The 22,081-nt window shown below is 43.4% G+C and overlaps 1 pseudogene; it reads right to left on the bottom strand.

Moving 5' to 3' along the window:
• Nucleotides 1-9,256: 9,256 nt before the first annotated feature.
• LOC146191287 (uncharacterized) lies at nt 9,257-21,072 on the bottom strand (annotated as a pseudogene).
• Between the last annotated feature and the right edge of the window lie 1,009 nt (nt 21,073-22,081).

The raw sequence follows: 22,081 nt of genomic DNA, 5'->3' as shown, positions 1-22,081 counted from the left end.
CGGCTCAGTCATGCCGCGGAAACGTTGCTGTGTGGTGTAGGGGTAACGTCTCTAATCCGGCATCCAGTTATTCCGAAGGTTTTGAACCTCGTCTAACCTTCTATCTCAGCGGATTGGAGTAACATGGCCGCAAGCCCAAATTAGACTATGTAATGCGGTTTTCTGGCCCCGTATTCCGAGTTTGCGTCGTTATCGAAAGTGTCGCTATCTCCCAAACCTCGAGTCATCTGATTTGAGGAAACGCCGGAACATGATTTTGCCACCTCTTCCGGTTCCGTAGTGGCAACACCCGGTTCCGGCGTTTCGACCAATCAGATGACTCGAGGTAACGTGAGATAGCGACACTTCGATAACGACGCAAACTCGGAATACGGGCCCAGATGTCTGAACAACCGACGACCAGACTGAGCCACGCCATGCGGCCTGCCTTTAACTGATACCAACTAGAGGCACGCCTGTCATTTTTCGCCTGCAATACCGAGGATGGACATTTGGATGGACGAGGATTTTAACACTGCCCCGTTACATTCCGCACTTGTGCAACGTCTTTTTCTTCACATTTTTCACTTCTTCGTCTTAAATCAGAATCTAACCCTTGACGCCCCAGCCCCAAAAGAGAGCCCAATCGATTTCCTTAAAATTCGCTTTATGTTTTAATTCTGCTCTTTAGATTACATCTGAGTAAATGCAGAGCAAACCGAGCCCCTAGAAATGGACGGCTGCGGAAATCAACTGAAGAACGGTGGCGAAAAGAATGAAAGCAAAAGATCCGTAGCTTGCTTGATGAAGCCGCCTACACCATTATTTTTGCTAGCAAGGAAGTACGAAGAGAGGTGGGAGGAAAATCTGCGTGGGTTAGAAGGAAGCATCCCGGGGGAGGCGGAGCACGTTGTTGTGATTACAAAGCAGGAGATGAAGAGTGTTCGCAATCCGTCAATGTCGGGCGCGTCATGTCGACGGCGCAGCAGAGGGACCGCAGTTGCTTCTGCCTGTCGGCCGCTCTACATAGCAGTTGCTTTTTTTCCAGAGAAGGGGGTGTCTGTAGAATGTACGCACGTCATTCTAAATTACCACGCTAGTTCATCAAGTGTTTTTCTCATATTTTTTTTCCGCGGGTGGGCTGTTCTGTCCTGTTTTACGACAACAGCCATTATTACGTCCTCGCTGAAGCGCCAATAGAGCTGAATCCGTACCATATAAAGGGAATTTGGCTGATTTGCTGCGCAAGTAAAGACAACACAACTGAATATCCTAACAATATTTTGTTTTAAACTGTAACCCACTAGCTGAAAAAGTTCGTTTTTAATGTTTTAGCAGGACAAACTTTGGCATTTTTTTGCTATAGTGTTTGTCTTATCCTGTCAATTTGCCCGTTGGCAGAGTCACTCTGTTTTCATGCACAAATTCGGGTCGAAAATAATCTTTATATTTATATTCCAGAGACCAAGCAGCCCTCTCCTGTTAAAAAACAAAAGTCTACACTCGCTGGCCCAGGTTCAAGTTGTCTGGGGATGGGTGCCTTTCCTAAGCTATGGAGGGATGTGGAGTCGAATCAGTGAATTGCGTGATTGTGAAGAAATACATTTCTATGGACAAAGTGGCTTACAGAATATTGCCCGTTGTCAGCGGCGATAAGTGAAGCCTCTTCCCGAATGGGTCAGCTTAGTAAATGGCATAACGAATGTCTTGTTTTGTAGATTCAGTCCTACCTTGCTGAGCGATTGCAGATTAAAATAATCTCAGACCTCATTTGAGTAGCTCACTGTAATAAGAACAAATGGCGCAACTTCTAGCCCACTGTATGGGTAGCTCACTGATTGGGCCTGCACATTTCACACTGTTACCGGTGCGATTTTGAATAATCGTCCTATTTCCGTACACACGCAATCCGCTTTCCAGCATTCTTCCCGACGGGCAGGTGAGAAAGAGAAAGAGTTGAACTGAAGAGGAGAAATGGGAAAAAGAGCTAGAGAAGTATATAGGAGATGTCACGAAGGACATAGAAGAGGCTGTAAGGGATTGTCCCGAGAGCAGTGCCGAAGCGGCAATGTAAGGAGGCGGTTGTGTGTTAGGTAGATAGCATGCGGCAACAAGGCTGTTCCAAAGTGGTGATTTTGTGGTAGAGAATCCGCCTCGCATTCGGGAGGTACCGGGTTAGATGCCTGGTGTAACCCGGCACCCACCTGTTTTAGAATGAGTGCTAGATTTCTCCCTGCCTTGTGCTCGGCTTCTCACAAGAGCGAAATGCTTGCTAAAAGTGTCATCGACCAAAAAAAAGGGCCATATATAGGCTTATGCCAAATGAGGTGGAATTAAGGTTTTCTGAAGGTGGATCGGGTCCCTGGCCCGTCAGCGCAATTTGTTTGCTCTAGCAGCACTCATATTCCTCAGAGGGGTATGAAATAAAGGCCAAATAGACACGAAGAAAAATCGCAAGCAAGTAGGTCAAATGGGCAGAGAGAAACGGTATAAAGACGAACATAGCATCATTCACGTATACAAGTGCTGGAAGTTTTCAGTTTTATTCCGCATGTATATATAAGAGCCCTGGGGAGGCACAAACAGAACCAACAGAACAAACACAATAAACACTATATAACACTTAAATACGCAAACGCAATCAACTATTTACATATGTGAATAAACATGCTGCGATGGACTATGTACAGATGCACTATGTACAGAGGAGCGAACGGAGTTTCGAGTCATATCACAACTGCAACCACTGGCGCCGTATATATACACAGTATATATAGCGTCACCGGCGCCATTATCCGTACATACACAGAGTGTACATACATTACAAATGGGGATGAAATACATAAGCATGTCACAAACACTAGAGCACAATAACGAGACATGTACAATACTATATACATATATACAGGTATATATACATGCGTACACCGCTACTGGCTCAGAGGTACTGGAAGGTATTTAATAATAACTAATGGTGTTTATTTTACTTCCAGAAAAGCAATTTATGTTATTACGAATTTTAATGCTGTTTTATGCTTAAGCACGGTTCACAAAGGGCCAGAAATGTAACATACTGCTTATCACTAAATATATTTAAAGCACGACTACAACAGCACAAATATTGCTGTACTGAGGAAATGTGCGCCGCTAGGCATCGCCTGAAGTGCGGAAAGCGCCGAGTAAAACATCCCAATAAAAGCGCTTGGGAAAGTTGCAGGATAAACCATAGAAAAGTTTGTACGAAAGAGCTTTGGATCCGACTAGCGCAAAAAGTGTCGTGAATCCCATCAGTCAGTATCTAGGAAACTAGAAAACATAAAATAAAATACTGCCCAAAGCTGCGCCTTTAAATTTCTCTCGTGTTTCGGCATGATAACTTCTTTTTTCCTACTCCATTGAGCGCAGTTTGTTTTCGGGTGCTGTGTTTCACTTGTCTAGCCATTATCGTGGAATCGTGTCCTTAATGCTGGGTTTAAAGTGCTGGTACGGTATTTTCTCGATGTGTACTGCATTCCAGGTAGCGGCTGAATTAATAAATCTATCAGCTCCCTCACTACCTGGTATAGAACAATGATCTCCGCGACAAACGCTTTTGTAGCTCATTTTGTTTTTATACAAGGAACCAAGCTGTGTTTTATGCTCAGGTGATCTTATTCAAAATGGTTTCTTAATTAATGCTTATGCTTAGTGTCTGAGTGAACCACCAGCAGTGCCGTCAAGGTGCATTGGGCAAGCACTATATATCCTTTCAGTTTTCTAAATTCTTGTGGACATTACTGTCTCGTGCAGGAGCTTGCACATGAAATACGTTATTGTCTGACGGCTACTTGACATCGCGAGCTATGCGTGACGCATTTATACTTTACGTGCCACAAAGGAGTTGTGAGCAAAGCTTGCAACCACAAGGGTAAAAGCAACTTGCTGGGGAAAAAATAAGCAGCAAAAATGTCTAACCCTGGAGTTTGCAGAAATGACCAGGTTTTCGCTTGGAATTGCACGTATCCAGGCTTTCCTTCCTTCGTCGGCTTTAGGGAACAAGAAGACAGCACTTTGGGGCCTATCTTGTTTAGATACATTTCACATGCGCCTACAAATTCTTTCAAAATACCTTTTAGTATATTAAGTTGGGAACTATAAAGCACAAAGGATATTTTGTCCTCGCAATATTTTGCCTTGTAGGAATACTTTACACCACGCGTTCCAGCAAGGTTTTCCTTTGTTTTGTGCTTCCTCTGATCTCTTTAGCATATATTGCTGTGCAACGTCCATTATATGCAATCTGATTAACGATTAACGTTCTTGTGCACTTATGTTGGTGATTAAAGAACGAGAACTTATTGAAAGTTTCAGAAAATGCTTCCCGAAGGGTTTTTTTTTGTTTTTTTTTTCGTTCTTTAAACTCAATAGGATTACTTATGTATAACTTCTTATGTCTTGTGGTTAATTTCCTAGAAGTGTGAAGGTGGCCACTTGCACTAAGATCTATCATATCCGACCCAGCGGTTTAAAACAGCCCTGGAGAGGCAATGACATGGTCTGTTGCTATATCTTTGCTTTGCGGTAGGCTGTAGTGCGTTTTGTCTTGTGAGGCTGGTAGGATCCGAAAGATAACAAAACGTCTTCTATCCGCGTACCTTGGGATCCGTGTGATGAACGTTCTCACATAAGTGTTATGCATTAATGTTCGGGAATAAAAAAAATCGGTTCGCGCTCAGGTGAAATAGGTTTTGTGCCCAAGCACTACTTCGGGAAGTCTAACTGGCTCACTGATTTAGAGCGCCGCTGAATTGGTCATAGTTGCCAGCGCATACTCAGGATGTGCGATTAAAATGTGAAAGTGAGGTCAAAATGCAACCTTCCAGGTCCCTCGAGATGCCTAGTTAGGAACCACCAGTCCACTGCACCGGTGGCATTTGCCATCTCGCTAAATCTGCGCTTTTCTGCAGGCTTCAAATGGGACAGTGCAGACTATCAGTGCTGCGAGATTGGTTTGTGGTGTTATCGCCGCTCTGAACGCGATAGCGAATAGATGCCCTTGCCCAGAAGATCCAGCTTCGGTTTGGTCTGCTTTCAGAGTCTGGCATTTGGTAGTTATCAGGTCGAAAAGCCTCGCAGTGGTTGGTTGGTGGGTTGTTTGACGTCACGTGACCACACGACATGTCCAAGCTGACAGGAGCTACCGATTATGGTAGCGCCGTTTGATGGACAGGTGATATGACAACCGAGCCCTCCGTACCCGTCGGATTCGCAGTCAGGAATTCGACGCTACTGGCCACGTAGGCACGTTCGAACGGCACGGTTATAATGCAGGATTTTATACTTATGTCAGAATGGTTTTCACACAACGTAGCTGCTGTTGACTGCATGCTACAGACCACGTGTGAGATAAAAGACTCAAAATAAAGAACAATTTGGATATTCGAGCTGCTGAGGGCATGTGCATGGACGAGGATTCGTAGCAGTGAGAGCCGCAGAGGGCAGCCGTTGACGCTGCTGCGTCATTCCCTTAACTGTTTAGTAAATTTTACATGCCAATATGGTCTCGTATATGGTTAGGCACACGTGTGCTGTGTGATGTCAGATAACGTTAACAACCCTCATTTGGATGAAGCTAGTGCGCCGTTCTCCATTAGGACAGTTAATTCTTCATTCATAACCGTCTTCCTCCCTCCTCTTCACCAATAGTGCGATGCAGGGTTCCGTCCAAATATCTGTTCTTCCATTTCCTGAAGATCAGTTTAAAAAAAAAGCAGGGGGTCACTTAAGCTCCGCCTTTAAGATTATAAAGAGACACTGTGAAGGCTCCCATAGCGAAGGAGTTTGTCGTTGTCGCTATGCTAGCGTTCGCAAAGAAAAACAGCAAAAAAGAACTCGGATATGCTTAGGCTCCGTTCAAGAGTTGGCGTGAGAACAACAGCGTCTTTTTTCCTGAAAGAATCGGGGACTGTAACATGCTACGATAAGGGTGAAACGAGCTGTATACGCTACTAAAACTAGCCGGAGTTAAATTTATTTTAACCTAATAAAAGACATGGTACTGTTCGACGATTTTCGAGAGACTGACACAGAAGTTGGCAGAGTTTCAATTGTCTTAAGTGCATAAATTGACTTTGATGTTTAGGAAAATGAAGGCACAGTATCTGTCTTACTTATCGGTGGACACCTACAAACAAAATGAGCGGCATACAACTGGAGTTTTTCGTATGTCATCGTTTCGAAGCCTTGTCGCCATATACGTAGCCTTTAATTTCACGAGCAGACTGATGCTAAAGATAAAGAGAAAGGAGTCGGTACCGTCGAGCATCACTGGAGGAAGAACAGCCCATCGGCGAGAATGACGGGAGGAGAGTGGTGAGAGGTGGGGAGGAGGTGATAGTGGACCTTTTGCATTGGCCCCTGAAGGGTGCAGCCAATTCTCATGACATGCGTACAGGATGCAAAGCAATGCGCTTGGCGCTAACTCTACTAAAGCGAACGCAACGAGGATTCCCGGTTTTGTTTTCCTTATGTTTCACCAACTGGCCTACACATCTGCCCTGCTAAGTTATGTGTCTCCGGACGTAGGCTCTTTTATGTGTTCTTTGTCCACCGCCCTGTGTTGTCTCCAGCCTCCGTCCTGTGTCTGCTGCGGTTTTATTTTCCTTATGTCTCACCAACTGGCCTACACACCTACCCTGCTAAGTCATGAGGGTAGTTGGCGAGTAAGTTACTCGATACTTAGAACATATAAAACGGACGGGTTTACGTTGTATAATTTTAAGTGCCTCAATGTTATATTTAGTGCAAGTATCCTAGACGGTGCATGTAAATTTAATGATGGTCTTATTATTAAGAAATAGGTTAATTTTTTTAAGTTCGGGAGGCGCAAGCTTTTGTTTGTGTCTAATAAAACACACTACGAAAGGCTGATGTGCACACTTTTGATACATGTTTATTTAAGCTTGATTTTTTTTTATAGCAATACCGACGTACCTGTACTCGCTGACTTCAGTCAGAAGGTGAGATGAAATATTGTAAGGAAAGGAGAAAGGGGTGGGGGGAGCCTTTTTGTTAGGTATTTTCATATACACTGTTTTTTTTTTTTTTTTCTGGAATCAGCTCTATGTCCCATTTATTATACCAAGGAGGTATGTTCTGAATATTAGAGTTTACTAAAGCCTGATCCTCTTGGCTAGTAATTTGACAGAATAAAATGCAGTCTTCAGGCAGCAAGTAGTTTGATTTGAGCAGGGTTAGCTATAACGTTGGTAATGTCATTGCTGTATATTATAAAGAGCAAATATCTGAGCACGTTTGCTGTGGGACGCCTGAAGTGACCCGTAGGCTGGTTTGAACAGCAACCATGAATACAAACAACTTGTGTGTGGTTAGAAAGGTACGAAAAAATCCAACGAATTATCATGAAATTAGGAAGACCAACCAGTTCTAGTTTGTAAGGTAGATTGGCAAGAGAAATGAGATTAAAGGCTTTGCGGAAGTTTAAGAAAATCACATCCATTCGGCCAGCGCTATTGAATATGAATGACAGAGGTGAATGTAGTGACAGGGGAAAAACCTCTCTCGAAAACCGTGTTTATGGGGAGTAAACACCTTGTTGCCGCTTACAAACGCAGTTATGTAGTTCACTATAATATGTTCAGCAAGTTTGCGACATGTAGAAATTATTGATACGAGACGATAATTAGCAATCAAGGTCACATTACCCTTTTTCAGCATGGGCACAATCCGCGTTTTTCTCCGGTCGGAAGAGAAGGTGCCTTTTTAGCATTATCTGAGGAAAATTACAACCAGGATCTCTGTGATAGCTGCTTCATAACGCCGCAGAAATACATTGGGTAGCCGTCAGGTTAAGTGCCTGCTTTATATTTAAGGTTGGGAGCATGGAGACAACACCTGATGAGAAAACAATGTCAAAGGGGGGGAGGGGGGAGAGGGCGCCTCATAGCTTGATTCATTCCTCGATGTTAAACTGCCAGTATTCTTAGAAGTAATTTTGAAACAAATAATAGAAGGAACAAAGTCCTCAATTCTATATTCCTTTCAACATCTAAAGTTGTGGCTGTTGTGTGCTTTGGAACGCAGTTTCATGCACTATTTCTGAAATGTTTGCTGATCACAACTTTATTGTATTGCAGAGAGCCTAATCGCGTTTGTAACTGTGACAGTTACGCGCTCTGAAAGAGTCTTTATCTGTGCGGCTTTCCTATACAGAAACGAACTGAACCTTCCCCTCAAAGATGAAAACGACACCAGAGGATAGAGGCGTCCAGCTGACAAACTGACTCGCATCCCAGGAGGAACCGAGGTCTTCTGGGGTCTGCACAGCCCTTTATTAGCTTGGCAACCCCATACATAGCAGTAGAAGCTGTTCGGTTCACTGAAACCCGAAAAGGTTGATTACATTCCGAGTGGGCTTCGCCAAGTGGAAACAGAGCGAGATTACTCTGGCGCTGGCCGCTGGGATGCCGTCGGTTTCCTGTAGCGAAGGCAGTCTCCGATTGCCAGGGAAACCAGTACACGCCGCGAGACCGAATAGGTTGGGGTGGCAGTCTGGGCTTTTGTAACTGGATAGCGAGCGCATAAAAGTTTGTCAGACAGGCTATGCAAGCTGACGCAGCACGGATCTGGTCGAGTCAAGATGTATTTTATTCATTGTTAAGTTAATCAGGGAAACTTGAGAGAGACCGTAATGCGCAGAGAAATGAAATAGCCTTGCAGGAAAATTACAGGAAAAACACTTGCAGAAACGCGAAGTGTGAACCGAGCTCTACTCTGACGAACAGTGCACAATGTAAAGCCCCAACCAAAAAGCAGCTCTTACACGGCGTTGTACCAGCATCTCGTCTGATAGGAGTAGTCGCTAAATAACAAAAGAGGGCGAATAAACACGCTATAGAAAAGGATATAGGGCAGGTGTTAGCAAATACTGGGTGTCCCGTGAATTGCAACCTACTCGTTGCTAATTTTCGTCATATGCAGCGGCGCCGGTAATCAAGCGTGAGGTCAAACGAAATATGCGCTTGTGGGTGCATGGGGGGAGGTGCTCGGAGGGGTGTGGGGCTGAAATAGTGGCATTCATTAACCATGGATGCACCAATGGATGGTACAGTAGTATGGATGAACTGAAAGTCACTGCCACACATTGCTACTCATTTTTCTTCACAACATGGTTTTCACCAACTTTATTTGCGAATAGTTTGTGACACCGACGTTGAGATCTGGGTTTGCTACATATTGTCAGATAAGCAGACAGACGCTCGTCGCTTATCTGGGACTGCTAGACCGGGCCGAGAAATTTCTTCTCGGGTTCTGAAATGCCGTTGAGAATCCCGTCTGCTTGCTTTTTTTTTTTCGGCATGCTTTTTCAAAGTGGCCTAACTTTCGACGAGACCTACACCTTTCTTGTTGCGCTTGGCAACTGCTTCTCGAATGAAATGGTCGAGCGCAGAAACTACAGCTGTTCTGGCAGTTACTTCTGTCTGCGTGTAAACGTGTTTCTACACGCCATTTTCTTACCATGGCGACGCAAGCGTCTGGGATCGCACTGTCGTTTCCTTTTAGCTCAGCTTGCTGTTTCTTCACCGTTTCGCTCGTACGCGCTTTTGCCAAAGCAGTGTTCAGCGTGAGATTCGGATCCATCTGCAGTTCTTCCGATAATGCATGGTCCCATTGACCGACTACGAACCCGTCTCTAATTAAGCGTTCCTTCATGTCCTTAAACTCGCACCTGTCTGCTAGCCTTTTAAGCTCGGTTGCCAACTCCTCTACTGTTTCGCCCAGTTGCTGGCTGTGTTGATTAAAGCGAGCACTCTCGTAGACTGTATTCTTGGTGTAGACGAAGTAGATATGAAGGTTCGACTTTATGAAGCTGAGGTACTTCATTTCTTCGTCTGTGATGCTTAACGATCGAAGAATATCCCGCGATTGTATGCTAATTGTATAGAAAAGAGTCCTTACTTGAACTTCGTCTGGCTTCTCGTGTAGTCCGGACGCGAACCTGTAGTCATCAAATTCATCCATCCAGGCAGGCCAGTCCGCGGCGTTATGGAAGTCGAAAGGCCTCGGAGGCTTGATTCCCGCCGTTCCGAAGCGTTGCTTGTCGCTTGACTCCGGAACGCTTTCATGCAGTTGCTGGAACGCTTTGATGCAGTTGCTGATCGTTCGCCGGTTGACGGGGCTGCAGCGGTGTTACGTCGGGGTCGGCTTTGATCCCACCGCTGCCACCATGTCAGATAAGCAGACGGACGCTCGTGGTATCCTGACCAAGAATGCCCTTTTTTAATATTTAACCATCAAATATATACCCAGCCAGAACGATCACATGACTTCCGTGAGAGCTGGGTGAGAGCAAGGAAAGGGAAGGGACGGGCGTGCACAGTGCGCCTCAGGATGACGCCACAAATATCTGCGCCCCTCTAAGTTGCATCACTCCAAGCGTAGCTATTTATCCTGTGCGAACGCTGCTATTAGGGAGTTTTGTCAGTCCGTACTTTGCATGCTCATTTTTGGCTCGATGATGGCCACCTATGTCAAGGTCACGAATGTTGATTCTCTGCTGTTTAGTTTGTTAGAAGCCAGGATGAGGGCTACAGTAGGCGCAATTGTACGTCAGGATAATATTAGCAGTGACCGGTTGAGGGAAATGTTAGCCCTCTCTTGCAAATAGCACCGACTATTTAGCTGGGCGACATACTTGACGGACAACGTAGCTTCGATTGGCGTGGAAATGTAAACAAAGAAAACAGAACCACAAAGTAATGAGGGAAACGAAGTTTCTCCCTTCTTTTCTTGGTGCTCCTAACAAAACATTGAACTTTGGAAATGATATATTTCCTTCCCATCCTGTTCTGCATCATGCTCTTCTTATCTGCACTGGTGGTCCTAAATTTTATAGCGTGATAGTGAACTATAATGCTATAAAGTCATGACTTACCATGTCTAGGAGCGGTACGCTGTGGACCTAAGATTGACCTCGAACGGCGGAACTGCAGCAGTCAACAGTCTTCGTATGCACCAGCGTCTCAAACATGCTCACAATTGCGCCGTTGCCTCAAGGAGTAAGGTTAGACAAATCCTATTTGGAGGAACAAGATAATGCAGCGTAGTGCCCACGTCACGTGTTCTATCGCAGCCTACCTATTCGTCTTTTTGCTGAGTTTACAGCAGCCCATTCGTCTTAGCGGCGCCATTCTTAATAAATTTGCATCATTTAAACCTTTCTTTAAACCTTATCTGAGAGCTATGCTATCACTATATAGCATTCAGGTGAGAGTAGCGATTTCGAGAAGTGCATATTTTATGCTGGTTCCTCAACACTCAACTCCTTTGCTGCGGAAGAGTGAGCCATGCATTGCCGCCAATTGCATTACAATTGCGAGTCTCTTCTGTATACAGAGTGGTCGCCTAGGAATGTGGAAATCCAGCAAACCTGTTAAGAACATTCTTCTTGTGAGCATATTATGTAGACATATGCAAATATTTGCGATGCTTCGGTCGTACACCATCTGCACCAGGACTATAGGCAACGGCGAGCGTTAATCAAAATCCACTTTCATGACTGAGTGGAATCCAACACCGAAACCAGATGCAAACGACTCCGTGTTTTGTGTCGGATGCTGCGTTACTGGCCAAGATACGCATCAGGTATGGAAGCGGAGGTTTCTGCGTTATGAAGCTTGCATGCGCGTCCAAGGTACATTATAGACGCGAATGCAGAGCGCTAGATGGAAAGTTCTGCTTCGGTTCGTCTCTACAGTTTTCTCTCCCACAACGACTCATTCATGATGCTGAGGACTGACTGAAAGCAATGAGAGATCGCTGTGCACATTTCCGTGGTACACTGCCGCTTTCGCATCTCAGTCGTAACGATCTGTGGCGCCTGCATTTGCATGCCCAGAAATTCTGGACAAAAGGATTTTACATAGGCAGTTTTTTGGAAAGAAATCTTTCTGCCTGTCGTGAAATTCCACTCTAAAAATCAATATATTCGCAGATTTCTGACGGGAGGCTCATTGTTCCTTTCTTTTCCAGCGATCACTCTTGCCAACGTCAAGATCTTTCAGAAGTGCGGAATTTTTTTTTTTTTTTTGGTGGCATCTGCATTTTAGCGAAAAAGACAAAACAAAAAAGGTTTTAATGCACTACAGGAGATTACACAATTGTCTTTATTATTTTTGTGACAGTAATCGCCATCACCAGCCGGACTATACCCAGTGCAGGAAGAATAGGCCTTGCCCATATTCTTCCAATTAACTCGTGTCCTGCTTCATAACTGTTATAATATTGCACAGTTGCCTGAAAATTAAAACTGATGTCCAAGGAACGACTTGAAGGACGCCTAGTGTATTTTCTACGCCAAGACCAGTATTTCATAAGAGATCTTTATTAAGTTTTGATTCATTTCGTCATGTTTAGTAGTCCCTTTTGTTCGGTGATGAGGGTACGACTTTTCAAGAGTGCGTGGAAAGCCATCTGACAATCTGCAGGTCAAGGAACGCAGGTCAGCATTGTCTAGAGTAAGGTAGAGGTTTTGGCTAGTTGGTGAAGATTCACGGTGAAATGCTGCTGTCAGTGATAGCTGTCGTCGTTTGTCACCAGTGCGGCACCAACTGCGACTCTTGGTAACATTCGCACCAACAACGCCGCGCCCTCATCCTCACCGAGAGACGTTAATAACTACTATTTATATCGCGTCTAGATGAAGCCAACAAGCATATTTTGGTTGTGTACTGATTTTACGGTCCGGCATATATAGTGCTGGAGAAAAGAATGAAATCTAATGGCACACCGAGCAAAATAAATAATAAGGGTAAAGCCTTACGGCGTGATTACACGTTACGAAGTTTCTATTTTAAGGTGAAAGCATTTATAAGCTCATGGGTGTGCTCATAAAGTGCCCGTCCGCAAAGCGTGTCACACCGTATTCGAAAAATGACACGATTTATGAGTAAAAGAATGTGTTATGAGGTTAAGAGTGTAAAAATCTCGATGTGCAAAACCTCCTTGGTATGGAGTAATTAGTTTCTTAATTAGAGTCGAAAAAGTCAGTTCGGCGTCAATATAGCCATGGACGTCGAAATTCGGAAAACACGCAAAAACGTTGTAAAGCTTTAATGCCAGGACTCGTCATTGCATTACAATATCAAAAAGCGTCTCTCATAGCCCGAGTTGTTTTGGGACGCTAAATCCTACAAACCAAACCACTAATATCAAAAACAGCCAGTCAAGAGTGAAAGGCAAAAAAGTACAAGAAGAGTAAGCACAATAAAAAGAGATGAATGCAATCAAAAGAGAAAAACGAAGAAAGCGTAAAAACAGGTAAGCAAAAGGAGAAAAAAGAGGAAAAATGAAGAAATACTAAGAGAGGAAGCAAATGACTGAAAAAGGGGAAAAGTGTTCAGGAAAGGCTTTTGCCTTACCGCACTTAAGAGAGATATAAGTGCCCTCCAACGAATTTTTAAGGCGAAATCCTTTCTAGGCTCCTGAAACAAAATCCCGTGCGCGAGATGTACGCGGGATCTGAGCGTCGGATTTGTGCGCTGATGTCACTTGTCAATTATCCTGATAACGTCATCGGAAAAATTAAAATTCTGTCTCTACAGGGAATCGAACTTCCATCCCTTGGATCGAGAGCTGAGCGGTTCAACAACTGCGCCATGCCCAAGAATATTATTTTTTTTCTGCATGGTACTTATTACATGCCTTTAAATCCAGGAATTCAGAGCTATATACATTGTTTACAAAGAAATCAGTCTGTAGCCGAAAAGTCTAATTGCAACATACAACACAGCACCGCACAACTACAGTACGTCTTAACACAACTTCATTAAAACGGCGGCAAGAAAAGACAACACCTCGGTAATGGCAGCCAGTCCGATTGATAGTCACTATCTTTGTAAGTGTTTATCAGCTGGTGCACCATCGGGCTGAAATGAGTTCTGGGGGAAACGAGAGGCTCACCATTCTGATCCAACATACGCGTCAAATCGTATCAAAGGTTTCGTGGTTATGTTGAGTGGCCATTAGGCAACGCACGCTGAAGGAAATCAGAATACAGTCTTCAGTGTTCTTTGTAGAATGCCCCAAAATAATATGGCATCTTTGCAGGCAATAAAACAGTTTTCGATGATTTCAGGTGATCACATAGGAAGCAATTAAGAGAAGAAAGAAAATACTTTTTTTTGTTAAGCCACACATTAACGGTTAGAACTTCGGCATGAAGTTTAAAGAAAAACGTTTTAGTAGAAGGTGAGATCGGCATTTTGCGTACTATTTTTAACACATGCCCTATACAGTTAGAATAGAGAGAATGATTTGATGGAGGTGGGAACAACATAGTATTAATTTTTTGTATAAATTTTCTGTGAAACAAAGAATAAACACTGATAAGAAAAGCGACCTGGCAAAAAACGCACTGAATAGTGAACTTCTTTTTATAATCGTATAATAAGGGCCGATCAGTAAAATTGGCAGAGACCAATAAGTTGGGAAGGAGGTACACAAAGTCAGTTTGCAGGTATGCTCTCATAATTGAATGGGAGCTATTACAGAAAAAAAAAGAAGCGAGAAACTAACTGTCTGACATAGGGTATGTGTCAAACCTAGTCCGCCAGCACAACAGGCATCAATAGATTATCGCACCGCATTGGCTCAAAACTGGAAGACCACGTGAACGTCGGAAACGTTCGGTGAAAGCTCTGGACGCAATGCCTGGCGCAATGAAGTACCGGGATTTTGAAGCACATATCATAATTCTCTTTGTCTACCGTGAGGATGATAGTGGCGATGTCAATGACGCTGAAATTAGTTATAATGGTAGTGATGACAGTAGCAATCAAAATGACGGTGCATCTATTTAATAATAATAATAATAATAATAATAATAATAATAATAATAATAATAATAATAATAATAATAATAATAATAATAATAATAATAATAATAATAATAATAATAATAATAATAATAATAATAATAATAATAATAATAATAATAATAATAATAATAATGACAGCAAACGTGATGCACCCTGTGCAGCAGCAACGCTCCGGCTTTCGTATTTCTGCAGTGTAGATTCCATTGTGCTCTTGGACTTTTTATAGCCACAAGGGCACTGAGCTGTGAAGTAAACTGGCTTAGTGGTGCATCCTATGAAAATTTATCCTGCTGTTTATCTCGCTTTATTATTTCAGTCCATGAAAGCCTATTTTCACATGCCGAGCGCGTGCTCTCTCCCATTGCCTGAAAGCGCTTGTCTTGCAAGGTTCCTTGGAAAATGTTATTTTTTCAATAGAGCACAGTTGTTAGTCCAGCTGCCGTGTGTACATCGTCTTCGTCCTCGTCTCTTTGCTGGTTATTATTCTCTGAGACATATTTTACCCTCATGAGCGGCAGATTGTTAATATATAGCAGCCATGTGGAAGTGCGTGAGGAGATACGGTGTTATACTCGTTTTAAGAATAAGGCAAAATTTTCCATTAAACACATACTTTTACACATAGAATAGCAGTGTTGCGTTTGCCACATTTAAGCTTTGAGTTCCAAAATGTTATTATCATAAGCAATAAGAAACCAGTGCCAAGGTATACGTTTTTTTTTTTTTTTCAGCATTGTTTGAATTCACTTACGAATCATCACAAATACTGGCGAGATCTTCTGGTGGCCTCAACCTCCAATAGAGCATCTGATGGCTTTCTATATATCTACTACGCGATGGTGTCATATTTTGCCTGCAATCGTCTGCCTAATGATTACTATGACGAAGGAATTATTTTTTAAAATAAGACATTCCTATCGGTTTCCAATTACCTTTTCTTCTCGTTAGCTGCGGCTATCTTAGCTCTGCGTTCTTTCAAAACACGTTTTGGTCTTAAACTCGTCAACTCAGGCAAATTTGTCTTTTCTCCGACTGCTATAAGAACGGTTAACAAGCGCATTGGTTTATCTTGTGTATTCGCAAAATGGCCGGGAAAGAGAAGATCGTTGAATTTTCAAGAAACTTGGTCATCTCTGAGCCCCTCCTCGCAAAATATCTTCTTATTAATGTCTTAAGGTAATGAGGAATAATTTTTTAATACTGAATAAAGCAGGCGTAAACCTCTGATGACCTCATTCAACAAATATGTTTTCATTTTAACCGTGCGCATTAGAACGACTGTGTTTCATACAAGGTACTGCCACGTAGGGCGTTTTACACTGTGCCAAATAATGAGGGAGAGCTATATAGAGGTCATCTAATTTTTCCTGCTCATCTCGATCTCATCTCTTGTGGAATCACTGCTTCCCTCTCCACCCCTAATTACCAGCGCGCACTGCTACGTCAATTCAGTGATAGCGGCCACCTGCGCACTCCAATACTCAGGTGTCCACCAGCTACCAAATGTTAGCTGCAGCAAATTTTTTTCTTTTTATAGAACATTTCTGCACCAGCGAAATTGCAATTTTCATCTTCATGCTACCTTTTCCACCTTCGATCAAAATATGCGATTTTTTTTTTCAATGGTACTTAGTTGCAGCTTAGTCACATGGGTCAGTTTAATAAGTTAGATGATTGTGACGCTCTTCTGCATGCCTGACTCTCTCTAAAAAAAAAGGTCCATTAAGACCCTGTAGTGAACTCTTGTTGGCAAGCTACATTATTAGTAACGCGATAGCATTGAACGCCAGTTCTCCAGAAGGTATCGCGCCGTGTCAGCGTGAGCGTCGGCGGCCTCGGTCTCAGCATTTCAGCTAAAAATTGTAATATGCATCTGCCATTTGGTAATCCGGAATCAATCAGCACGTGGGGTATGTGGCGTCACGAGACGAAAGAGTCGACTAGGGTCCCTTTTGTGAAATGGAAATAGACCTTTCAGGGAAGCTCGGCTCCCGCGTCAGACGAGATAGTTTGGAGACCACTCGGGTACGTCCGTCCGGTTTGGTTAAATCGGGGTTGTACTATGTATGCATGTCGGACGATTTTTCACAAAATGTTGTACCTTGCCACGGTATGCTAACGTGTACTTGTAACTAGATGCAAAAATAAGGGATTAGTGATTGAGAAGCAAGCAGCAAAGTCAATGTATACGGTCTTCTACTTTAAGTTTGAACAAGCAAGCGCGTGGCATGCGCTCTTCGAAATGCCTTTGCGTTCACCTCAGCCGCGTATCGAGGCAAAGTGGCTTATGGCTTTAGGAGGAACCAGTAGCCGCTTCTTCACACCGTCTTCCTATTTGCTACGGTGGGCAGCTGCGAGGGACGCAGTGGCATTTTGAATAACGCATGCCACTCGCTCGCATGTTCAAACTAAGAGTGGACGACAGTGAACATGGCCGCGGATCCGCCGCGGGAACCCCTGACAATAGTCATTAAAGTTGTTGCGGCATACCCGTAAAGACTGAGCTTAAGCATCCTCCATGCTTTAGTGCGCGGCTCTTAGACGCCTGTTTCTGGCGTTCCTGGCGCTCCTGGTGCCCGTTCTATAGAAACATTGTGATCCTGACTGACCCTTGAAAGCTGTGACATCCTACACTGAAAGATGAAACCTAAGTAGGCACAATTTCACAAAGGGGTGAACGACGCTATCCCATTGGACAGCTGTCTGCTGTCTTAACACAGGAGATTTGACGACTGCCCACCTTAAGAGCCCCGCCAATTCGGTTTCTCTGGGGTCGTGGAATGGTCTATACCCGAGATAGAGGACCCCGGGGGACCAATCATTGCAAGTGACAAACGCCAACCTAACGCGCAAAATTTCTAATCGGCCTCATGCTATCTTGCATGGTCATATGGAACAATTATCATTTCGAACTGTTTTGTGAATGCCAGCATAGGCATCCTGGGAGACCCTTTAACGCTGACGTCTCCGGGTCTTAAAAGCGGAGCTATGCAGTCCCCCCCCCTCCCCCCCCCCCCTTCCCAAATTGTTGCGTCTTAAGAAACACATCCGGTAGCAGAGCGCAAAATAAAGAAAAGACAGAAAAAAACTTGAACAAGTTCGTGCCCCAGGGCGCAAAGCGATTAAAACTAGCGATGAATGGGAGACCACGCTAAGAAGCTCCGACGAAAAAACACAGCGATTCGCCGTCCGCCTGACGGCCGAGGCTGAAGACCTCTTCTCCTAGACGAGGCTGGGTGTCCTCTGGCCGCGGTGTGACAAACTGCCTCCCCGGACGCCTGCGTGCGGACCCGTAGGTGGCTGCTGCACCATATTTGGTGGAAATAAATGTTCTTCCTCCTCCTCCTCCTGAACAAGTGAACTCGAACTACCGCTTTCTCTCTCAGAGACGCAGCGCTGATACAACGCGAAGGAGAAATTGCGAAACGTCGTTTTTAATTGCGCTCTCATTAAGTTTTTATAAGAATTCTTTAATTCGATGACAGCCTTCGCTACTCAACAGGAAGCTTCGGAAATTACTCAATACGCCGCTTGGTGATGCTGCTCAGCTTGAAGCACTGTGAATTAAAGGACTCTATTATTTAGTGAATGGGTGCTTGCTTTATGCTCAAGCAGCTGACGATTAAAACGCCAAGTCGTTTGCGAAACAACGAGCTGCGCTATAACTTCGAATGACCAGGTATTGTAATCGTGGGTGTCAATTTTATATCCTATATTATTAATGTTTTTCTTTCGTTATTCAGGTATATAGATGGGGAAAAGGCAAGGAAAATAGTTACAGGGAAAATAAAGTAAGAAAAGGAAGGAAATAAATTTGTTAGTCTCACCAATACGTATATGCGTAATACGCCACAGGTAGGCCTAATAACTTCTGAGGAAATATATATTTTTTTCTGTTTCAGTAAAAACAAAGTTCTATATCGAACCCAAAGGGTCAAAAGTATTTTTATATTATTTATATGCCGTATCTCAAGCACAGCGACAAACATGCTAATCATTATCATCGAGATCTTAACAAGATGAAGGCGTAAACCTGCAAAAAGATAACGGCAATTTTGTTGAAAAGAATCGTTTGCAAAATAAAAAAAAAAGAGAGAAATATAACAGTGGTTCGACAACAGTTGCAGTTCAGGGAAGCAATAAGGTATATGCCGGTCGGGACAAGATTCGATACCTTCGTAAAAATTATGCTGTTAAACTGGATGCTTGAAAAGATACTAACTATAAGAAATCATCAATCATGCTTCTACTCATGTCCATTCTTTATGTTGGTCGGAAAAATATTCATATCTTCAAATCGGCCCTCTTGGAACCAAAAACTGCAAAAGTAAATAATAATATTAATAAGAAAACCTATATAATATAGATTAAACAGAACCTCCAGCGTCCATAATGACAGGGCTTCCTTCTCGTACGCTAAAGCATGGATAATCAATCCTGCCTTCATGGTTTCTGCTTTCAAATCACAAAAAATAATTAAAGTGCACTAACTGAAATACACAACTCTAAAATCGGGCTTACGTTTGAAGATTTACCTTCAGAACACGACATACCAGAAAATAGCTTTCAGTGCTCCCAAAAGCCAAAGCATTAAGAGATTACTTTGATTTGCAGTAATTCAATGACTACTTTCGCAAGACATGTTACACTCTTCATAATGCACTCCTTTTCCCGGAATTAAGACTGCACCATCAGATTTTCCTCGAAACATCATCGGAAAACGGAAGGTGCGGAAGTCTGAAACGCATACTTCGAGAGTGGTTTTGGGAAAAGCATTTTGTTTCTAATGATATTCGGCGTATAGTGTTTACACTACTTCCGCTCCTGAAGAGCGACCATAATGTTCTTCAGTGATTTGGGTTCATAAAACAAAAAAGGAAGTATTCGACATTGGGAGGTAAACTTTTTCATTATTGTGAAAATGTGACCACAGCAAAAGGTTGCTTTTGGAAAGGAGGAGGAGGAGGAAAGAAGATGAGGAAGAAGAAAGACAGGAGGTTAACCGATAAAAGAAACCGGGAAAAGGGCTAATGGATATACAAATGCATGCGTCAAGCCATTGAGAGTAGACGCGAAGCCCCTTTAGCACCGCATTTTCATAGCGCTAGTTTTTGGAAATTTTATTGTTTAAGTCATTTTAACTTTTAAATTATTATTACTTAGACATTAGCACACATCAAAAACAAACGTTAATAAGTCATACACACTACAACGCGCTCACAAGATGCCCACATAAAACACTTGGCACCAAGGACCCTTTGTGGTCTATTCATCGCGTGCCCATTTGGCATGCAGGAGAGCAGAATTAAAACCCGAAAGGCGACTTCTTGTTTACTGAATATACTTCGTAGCTTTACTTTGCGCGTGGGGTGCTTGAAATTCTCGCAAGAGGTCATGTGGTTGTCACGTAATATACCTTTCGACCAATCAGTATTTTTCCGCCCGAATGTTTCCGGCCAGCTGGTGCCGACAACTACTACTAATACTACTATTACGACGCCGACAGCTTTTCAACCGAACAAGCTATATGTGCTTCGCATTAAACGTCTGCATACTGCCATTGGGAGCCGAATCTGCCACTTCGGTATGCCGCATGCGGGCTCTAATGACATCAGCTGTGGCGCCGACTGTTCAGATTTCTGCTTTCGATCATTAATGTCATTCGTCACGAGATATCACCGCAAACGCCTCCTGTAACGTGATCGAACGTTGAGGGCAGAGGCTGTGCAAGTGCCTTGTGATGGCAGCTATGATATCAAGACTTTCTCAACAGATGCTTTCCTCAATATGTCTAGCACAGGTGAGGCGCTTTTTGTAGAATACGCCGGAAATACACGACACAACGATCCTCCGTGTCACTCTCTCCCCTTTCTACCGGAGTCAGAGAGAGACTTAGAAAACAATTATTTGAAATGCCAAGGACTTCGTGCCACGCAGGCTCCAGGGCTTCCCATCGCCGCTGCCCACCATCATTCGTATCCTTACAGTCTATCACGTTGGCAACACAGTCCGCTTCGATATTCTGCTCAACGAAGTCCTTAAAGCGCAACAGGGTCTACCGGGCCCAGTAGATGGTGAGGGGGGTCCAAGTCTCACGGGGGAAAGTTCGCCGTCGGGTGGAGGTTGCATATTTGTAGCGCTGCTGCTCACGGTTCAGGGCAGTGTACACAAGCAGGGAGGGATGAGATACAGGGGGTGGTTGCGGAAGAAGAACCATGGTGAGGGCTTAGTATGCACCTGAAGGCGGTCCACATGGTTGCCGTATATTATCTTCCAAGGCAGGATGTGATTGAAGTATTTTTAGGCCATGTGCGCTTTGATAGTGGCCCACCTATATAGACTAGCGATGTGGGAACTATTTCAATGTACGTTCCCGAATTAAGTGCTTGTTTGGAAGCTTTTAGACAATGCTTTCGAAGTATGTTGACAAATTTTAATGTGACGTTTAAGGCGATGCGTGTTGCATTGTAAAATTTATAATTTTTTGCATGAACCAGAACAAGTGCTCGTTCCCGGCAAATAAGCTTAGAAACAGAGGAAGAAGATCGCTGAACAGTTTGAAAGAGAACTGTACAAGAGTTGAAGGGCAGCCTCAGTTCGCAAGCCGAGCCAACGTTTCGACAAGTGGACTTAACTTTTTCAGGACAAAAGAGATATATAGAAGCACGTCGGAGATGTTGGCAAATTCATTTCTATCATTTTTTTTTTCTCAAAAGCGTGAAACAAACGATGTCCAGGATTCTGCAACATATCTTATTTGTGAAACAACTATAAGACAATATAGGAGCTGTTATATGCACATGTTGATGACATGCATCGCCTAAGCTTCTAATTCGTGACAAAAATTTGATTTTAAAGTTTTTCGTGCGCTCTTGCGAGTTTTCAAAACTCTCAAAGAAAGCCAATGAACTCCACTGATGAAGATATATTGTGAGACGCACGTACAATGTTTTAAGGTGCTTTTTATGAACATGCAAATATAGAGAATCTGCGTTTCCGAATAGTCGCGAAAGTTTGTTTTTGAACTAATTGGCCTGGTCTTGTAACGGCTAACTTAGAATTTCCATAGAGAATTTACATATTTGTTAAACAACTCTAGAATTACGTGACGAACTTCTATGAACTAATTAACGGAAATGGTCTAACCTTCAGGCGCATATAAATATTTTACATGTGAAGCATGTCCTACACTCTCAAGACGTAGGTCGCACTGCAAAGAAAAACAG

The sequence above is a fragment of the Amblyomma maculatum genome, chromosome 4, assembly GCF_055883805.1.
Source record: "Amblyomma maculatum isolate TAMU_Amacu chromosome 4, ASM5588380v1, whole genome shotgun sequence".
Lineage (NCBI taxonomy): Eukaryota > Metazoa > Arthropoda > Arachnida > Ixodida > Ixodidae > Amblyomma > Amblyomma maculatum.
The sequence above is the reverse complement of the archived record's forward strand: the minus strand, read 5'-3'. Positions and strand labels throughout refer to the sequence as shown.